A 7,477-nucleotide genomic window follows, 5' to 3' on the forward strand; every position below is an offset into this window, starting at 1 on the left:
ACTCCTCGGAAGGAAGGTTGGGCAATCCTACTTCCGTAGTGATACTGCCTCGGAAACCCAAGGAGGGGTCGCTATGAGTCGGGGCCGACTCGACTGTATGTAACAACAACAACATTATTGCACAGGGTTTATTTGTTTGTATTACAAATGTTGAGTAACTATATCAACAATAATCACTACACTTATCTGACTTGGATGAAGTGATCTATGTCTCATCCTTGTTTCCTGGGATCTCAGTATCATTTCTTTTTTTAATTTTATTTTGTTGTTGAGAATATACAACAAGCAAAACACACACCAATTCAACTGTTTCTACATGTACAATTAATTGACATTGATTATATTCTTCGAGTTGTGTAACCATCTCACCCTCTTTTTTGTTCCTCCCCCACTGACATAAACTCACTGCTCCCTGAGGTTCCAATCTGATCTTTTGAGTTGCCATTTTTACATTGTTCTCATGCTCTTTTAAGAACTATAAGTAGTTCTTAAAAGAGCATAATGCTCAAGCAGACATGTTTTTGCTAGCTAAGCTAAACTAATGTTTCATTTTAAGAAGACTTCAGCAGATATTTTTGGCTAAAAGTTTAAAGATTATATCAGGAAAATAATTTTGAGGATTCTTTCAATCTTTGTGGATCCAGAAGTCTGGATTCTATTAGAATTTGAAATTCTTTCATTTTTATCTTTTCTATCAGGATTCTTCTATAGAATCTTTGATTGAAATGTTCAGTAATAGTAGCTGGGCACTATTCTGGTCTGATGACACAGGAGGAAGTTGTTGATGGAAACAATTAGCCACACGTTCCATTTGTTGATGTTGTTATTTGCCATTGAGTAGGCCCCAACTCATAGCGACCCCTCCTTGGGTTTCCCAGGCAGTATCACTACGGAAGTAGGATTGCCCAACCTTTCTTCCTAGGAGTGGCTGGTGGGTTTGAACCGCCAGCCTTCTGGTTAGCAGTCAAGTGCCTTAGAGCACACATTCCATATCCTCCTCTTATTCCTGACGCTCCTTCCTATGCTACTCCAGGCAACTAGAGACTAATCGCCTTGTCTTGGATGACCACTTGCAAGCCTTTAAGACCACAGGCACTAGGCAACAAATTAAGAGGTAGAAGAGAAGCACAAAACACATCATTAGACCAATTAACTGAGATGTACCGTGAGACCTTGATCTTAAATCTCCAAATTAAGTAACCAAATCCTATGAGATTAACTCTTTATTTATTGGAGCGGAATGGGGTGTTGTTACCATTGTAAATATATCTATCACACAACTTTCACCACCTCCACTTTTTACAGGTGTACAACTTATTGATGGTAATTTATGTAATCATATGTGCAACTCTACCCTTGATCACTATGATTTTTCCATCATCATTAACCCCTCACTTCCTACTCCAGGCTGCCCCAGTTAGCCACTAAGTGAAATCAGTCAATCACAAAAGGACAAATATTGTAAGAGCTCACTCATATATGAAGACAAGGAAACACAAATGTATAGAAAACAAAATTTCTTAGTACATCTTTGCTTTAGCTGTTGTTTTATAGTCTATATGGTTATTTCTTCTAATATCCCAGTTTCTGTCTTGATCAAAAAATTATGGTTTGTAACTTACATGCTCATTTACTTCTTAATGTTTACCTTCTTCAAAAGCAGGTGATACTATAATTTGCTTTAGCAAGATCGTGACTTATTTTTAGAATATTTTACCCTACGTGAAAATTCACATCTTTAGGTGGAAAGTAATGCATAAACTTGTCTTAATGAAATGAAATACTCTTCAAGGAAAAGGAACTTTGAAGAGCCATCATATTATTTATCATTCAGATTCTTTCCACTGGAGGATGTGCTGAACAGTAGAAAACCAAGTATCTTTTTGCATGTTTGATAATATTTCCTCATTTCTGCTACATATTTTAATGCAATCAGCACAACTCACATTTGCATACCAATCAAATTATCAAGTCAACATAATCCAATGAAATGCTGAAGAGCCAAATAATCAAATTCAGGTTAATATTAATTGCTGTATTTCCTGCACCTGGATTCAGAAGAGAAAAGTAAACAGAGAGAAAGACAGTAAAAGAAAATATTTATCTAACCATTAAATGATTATTATCATATTATCTGAGGTTGGTCAAACTTTTTCTTTTCAGTTTTACATTAAATTCTTTAATATGAAAATATGAATAGTTACTTGCATTATGTACTGAGCATAAATTCTGTGCATAGTACAGTACAGACAAGGTATATAGAAAGCTCAGTATTACCAAGAACTAATTCTAATTGTGCAAGAATTACCAGATCATTTATTCACAATTCCAACTCATAGCAACCCTTCCTTGAGTTTGTGAGGCAATATCTCTATGGAAGTAGATTGTCCAGTCTTCCTCAGAAACCCAAGGAGGGGTCACTATGAATCAGAATTGACTGGAAGGCAGTGAGTAATTCTTGAAGAAATTAGCAATTTGTTATTAATATTATAGCTTCATACCTTACATAGTAGAATATTGTTTCTCAGATCCCTATTTACTAAGTACTACAGTTAAAAAAAAAAAAAAAAGGTTTGTGGCTATAAATGAATTTTTTTAATACCAATTTATAATTAGTTGCATGGCACTATTATGTCATTCTTTCCTACAATTATACTTTTTTTGTAGATGAAAAATGGGTCAAATCATCATAGAGGAGGCATCACTAGAATTTCTTAATTTAATTATTATTGTACTATTTACTTAACAATTTAATTCTGAGGCTTAGTTTCTTCATTTGAAATAAATGAGATTAATAAATTGGTCCTGTTTAATCACTATTACTAAATATGAAAATATCTTCGACAGTTAACTTTAACATGGTGTGCAAAAAGTTTGCTAATGAATTTCACTTTGATTGCTGTTCGTTTTTTCCATTTTAACCATCTTTTAACTAAGGAGTTTAGTGACTTTAATTACATCTTTCTACTGTGGAACAGCAGGAGGATTTGAACTGTTGACTTATAGGTTAGTAGCTGAGCACCTGACCACTGTGCCACTGGGGGTCCTTGACTCTCATGTTAGGTTCCTATATATTTGTAATTCTTTTTGATGAATAGATATTTTATCATTACAAACTTCCCATTTTTATCTTTTGTAAGAATTTTGGCTTAAAGTCTAAATTGTCTAATACAGATATTGTCATGTCTGTTCTCTTGTGATTACTATTTGCTTGGGATATTTTTTTACATCTTTTCACTTTTAAGATGTTTTTGTATTTGGATCTAATTTGAGTCTCTTGTACACAGCATATAGTTGGCTCAATTTCTTTTTTTTCCATTTTACAAATCTCTTGCTTTTTTGATTGAAGAGTTTAATCCACATAAATTGAATTAATTACTGATAAGTAAAGACATATCTGCCATTTTCTATTTGTTTTATCTATTTTATATATTTCCTTTATCATCAGTCTTCCATACTGTCCTGTTTTGGTTTAGTAGATTTTCTAGTAGTGAACCACATTGATTTTCTTCTCATTTCCTTTTTGCATTTATGTTTTAGATATTTTTTTAGTGGTTACCGTGGGGAATACATTTAACATCCTAAATTTATAATAATTTAATTTGATTTGATGCCAAATTCTAGTAAACAAAACTGTTTATATACAGCTCCATTCTTTGTTATGTGGTTGTCACAAATGACATTTTTACATATTCTGTGTCCAATGTAAACTTGTCTTTTTAACTATATAAAACAAAATGCAACCACTGCCGTGGAGTCGGATCCAACTCACAGCGACCCCTCCTTGGGTTTTTGAGGCAATATCACTATGGAAGTAGATTACCCAACCTTCCTTCTGAGCAGTGGCTGGTGGGTTTGAATTGCCAGCCTTCTGGTTAGCAGTCAAATGCCTTAGGCACTACTATATTAAAAAACAAAAATACCCTTATTCTGGCTTTTATGTATGCTTTTGTAATTACCTTTATAAAAGATCTTTATTTCCTCATATGGCTCTGTTACTTTCTAGTGTCCTTTCATTTCCAACTTGCAAACATCTTTTTGCATTTCTTATAAGGCATATCTAGTGGTAAAAAACTCCCTTAGCTGTTTTTCTTTTCTTTTTTAACAAAGCAATATTGAGAATGTCTTAATTTCATGCTCATTTTTGAAGGACAATTTTGTCTAACATAAAATTCTTGGTTGAAAATTATTTAATTTCAAGACTTTAAATATTTCTTTCTGCTACTTTCTAGTTCCCATTGTTTCTTCTGAGAAATCAGTACTTAATGTTATTGAAGATGTTTTGTATATTATGATTGGCTTTTCTCTCTGCTGTCAAAATTCTCCCTATCCTTGACTTTTGATTGTTAGAGTAAAATGTGTGTTAGAGTAGAGTTTATCCTACTTAGTGTAGAGTTTATCCCTTTGAAAATACAAAACTCTGACTTTATAGAGATTCTTTCATGTGTAGATTCATGTATTTCTTCATATTTTGGACGTTTTCAACCTTTATAATTTCAAATACTCTTTCTGCCCTGTCTTAGGCTGGGTTCTGCCGAGAAGAAAAACCTATGTATGTATATCTTTGTGGAAGAAGATCGTCTCATCTTCTGCAGAGTGGCTGGTGAGTTTGAACTGCCAATCTTATGGTTAGCAGTCAAATAACTTAAGCACTGTGCCATCAGAGATTATATATGAATATGTTGTTGTTGTTTTGTGCTGTTGAGTCAGACCCAACTCATAGCGACCTCTCCTTGGGTTTCTGAGGCAGTATCACTACGGAAGTAGATTGCCCCATCTTCCTTCCAAGGAGTAGCTGGTGGATTTGAACCACCAGCTTTCTGGTTAACAGTTAAGTGCCTTAGGCACTATGTTACCAGAGCTTTTATATATATATATATATATATATATATGTATGAGAGAGAGAGAAGGAGTGCTAGTGTTGTAGTGGTTAAGGCATTTGACTGCTATCCAAAAAGTGAATGGTTTGAACCTACCAGTTGCTCCACAGAGGATGAGGCAGTCTGTCTTGGGGATTGCTATGAGTTGGAATCAACTTGATAAGCAGTGAGAGAGAGAAAGAAAGAGATTTATCTCAAGTAAACAGCTCACACTGTTGCAGACACTGACAAGTCCAAAGTCTGTGGGTCAAATGTCAAGCTGGAGGATTCTCCTGACTCACTCACCTCTAAGGGCTGATGAACCCAAGGTCAGGAGTCAGTATAGCAGACTGCTTGCCTCTGAGAATGACAATTCAAATTTTGTAGGCAAAATGCCAGATTGTTGCTTCACGGGCTGCAAAAGTAACAGTCACAAGATCAGCGGGCAGTACAGCAGGGCACTGGTTTAAATCTAGGAACTGATGAGCTGTATGGAGGATTAAGATCCATCAGAAAGCCTGAGAGCTTTCCCAGGACATCTACACATATATGTATATTGGAACGAAGCCACACCCCTGAGGAAAATCCCTTTCAACTGATTGGTTGCTCATAGCAGATCTCATCAGAGGGAATACTATTATATCAGATCTCATCATGAGGAAAGACTACATCATAACTTCTAAACTATTTAGACACATACCACAAGTTGACATACAATATTAACTATCACATGCATATGCCCTTTTCTTTACTCTCTCCTTCCTCCTTTTTGTATCACAATAATGTGTATATTGATCTGCTTGGTGGTGTTTCACAATTACTTTTGGCTCTGATCACTCTTCACCCTTTTTTTATTTTTACTCCTCAGACTTGGTCATTCCAATCATTGTATTGATTCTGTCTTCTTGCTCGACTCTGTGTTTGAACTCTTCCAGTGAATTTTTCATTTCAGTTATTGTAGTTTTTAGTTTCAGAATTTCCATTTGCTTCCTTTTTTTTTACTTTTTTTATTTATTAACTGATATTTTCATATTTTTAATTCATTGCTTTCCTGATTTCACTTAGTTTTTTTTTTTTTTTTTTAAATTTTATCTGCATTTTTCCTTTAGCTCTTTGGGCATATTTATTAATGTTGTCTTAATGGTCAAATAAATCCATTTTTGAGGCTAACTCTGGAGTTTCTGAGGCAGTATCACTACGGAAGTAGATTGGCCAATTTCCCTTCTGAGGAGTGGCTGGTGGTTTGAACCGCCAGCCTTCTGGTTAGCAGTAAGATGCCTTAGGCACCACACCACCAGAGATCCCTTATTTTTTTATTTAATGATTGATGTTTTCATATTTTTAATTAATTGCTTCCCTTATTTCACTTATTTATTTACTTATTTTAATCTACATTTTCCCTTTACCTCTTTGCGTGTATTTAATAATATTGCTTTAATGGTCTAATAAATCCATTTCTGAGACTACATCAGGGATGATTTTTGTCACTTTCATTTTCTCTTCAATGGAGCATCTTTTCTTAGTTCTTTGTATTCAGTGATTATCTGTTGAAAACTGGACATTTGAATATTATAAAATGATAATAACTCTGGAAATCATATTCTCCCTGTGGTAGTTGAAGCTATGTGTCAACTTGGCTAAGCCATGGTTTTGAGTGGATTGGTAGTTGGATGTGGTTATACCCCATGATGAGGTTGTAATCATGTCCATTGTGGAACCTGCAGTGAGCATCTAGGTAGTTGTTTTTGAGGTATGGCTTGCTTTCATCTACATGGAGAAATTTTGAGAATGGTCTCTAGTTTTTTTGACATATTCAGGTCCAGCATTTAGCCAAGTCTTCATCTCCAGTTCCTGAACTTGAGTTAGTTGACCTGATATTGCCTACCAATCTTGATTTGTGCCATTTTACCTGTTGACCTTGGGTTTGTCAGCCTCAGTAGAGATACCTCCAGTGCCAGTGGGACTGAAACAAGAAGCAGAGCTGAAGCCCAAGGTCAAGGGGCCTTCACTTAGCACGTAGAGCAGGTATTTTTTTTTTTTTTAATTGTGATTTGGGTGATGATTTACAGAGCAAATTCACTTTCCATACAACAGTTCACATACACTTTGTCTCATGACATTGACCACAGTTTACCACAATGCAACAGCTCCCCTCTCACTTCCTCTCCATAGTCATCTCTTCCCAGTGTCCATCTCTCCGTGCACTCCTGCCTGCTGAACTGTCTCCCTGTATCCCTGTCTTTTGTTTGGCTGGAAACCATGGGTGTGGGTTCAGTTCCAGACCTGAAGGGCAGCTAGGGGCCGTAGTCTCAGTTGTTCTACCAGGTTCTATTGGACCAGCAAACCTGGTCCCCTCCCCCCTTGTTTTTCTCCAAATGATTTTGAGCTTTGTTCCACATTGTTCTCCCTCTCTATCCAGTATTTCCTAGATAGATCCCCTTCCAAGTGGATGACAGTGGTAGCCAGGTACCATCTACTTCTTCTGGACTCATAGTCATATAGGCTGCAGACGGATGGTGTATCAGTCGCTAGGACTAATTGTTTCCATGAATTTTGGTTTTCTTCATTCTTCTTTGCTCTGGATGAGGAGAGACCCATTGTTGCATCTAGATGGCAGC

Source organism: Orycteropus afer, unplaced genomic scaffold (assembly GCF_000298275.1).
Source record: "Orycteropus afer afer isolate SDZICR_OR568_19922 unplaced genomic scaffold, OryAfe1.0 scaffold00203, whole genome shotgun sequence".
NCBI classification, from domain to species: Eukaryota; Metazoa; Chordata; class Mammalia; order Tubulidentata; family Orycteropodidae; genus Orycteropus; species Orycteropus afer.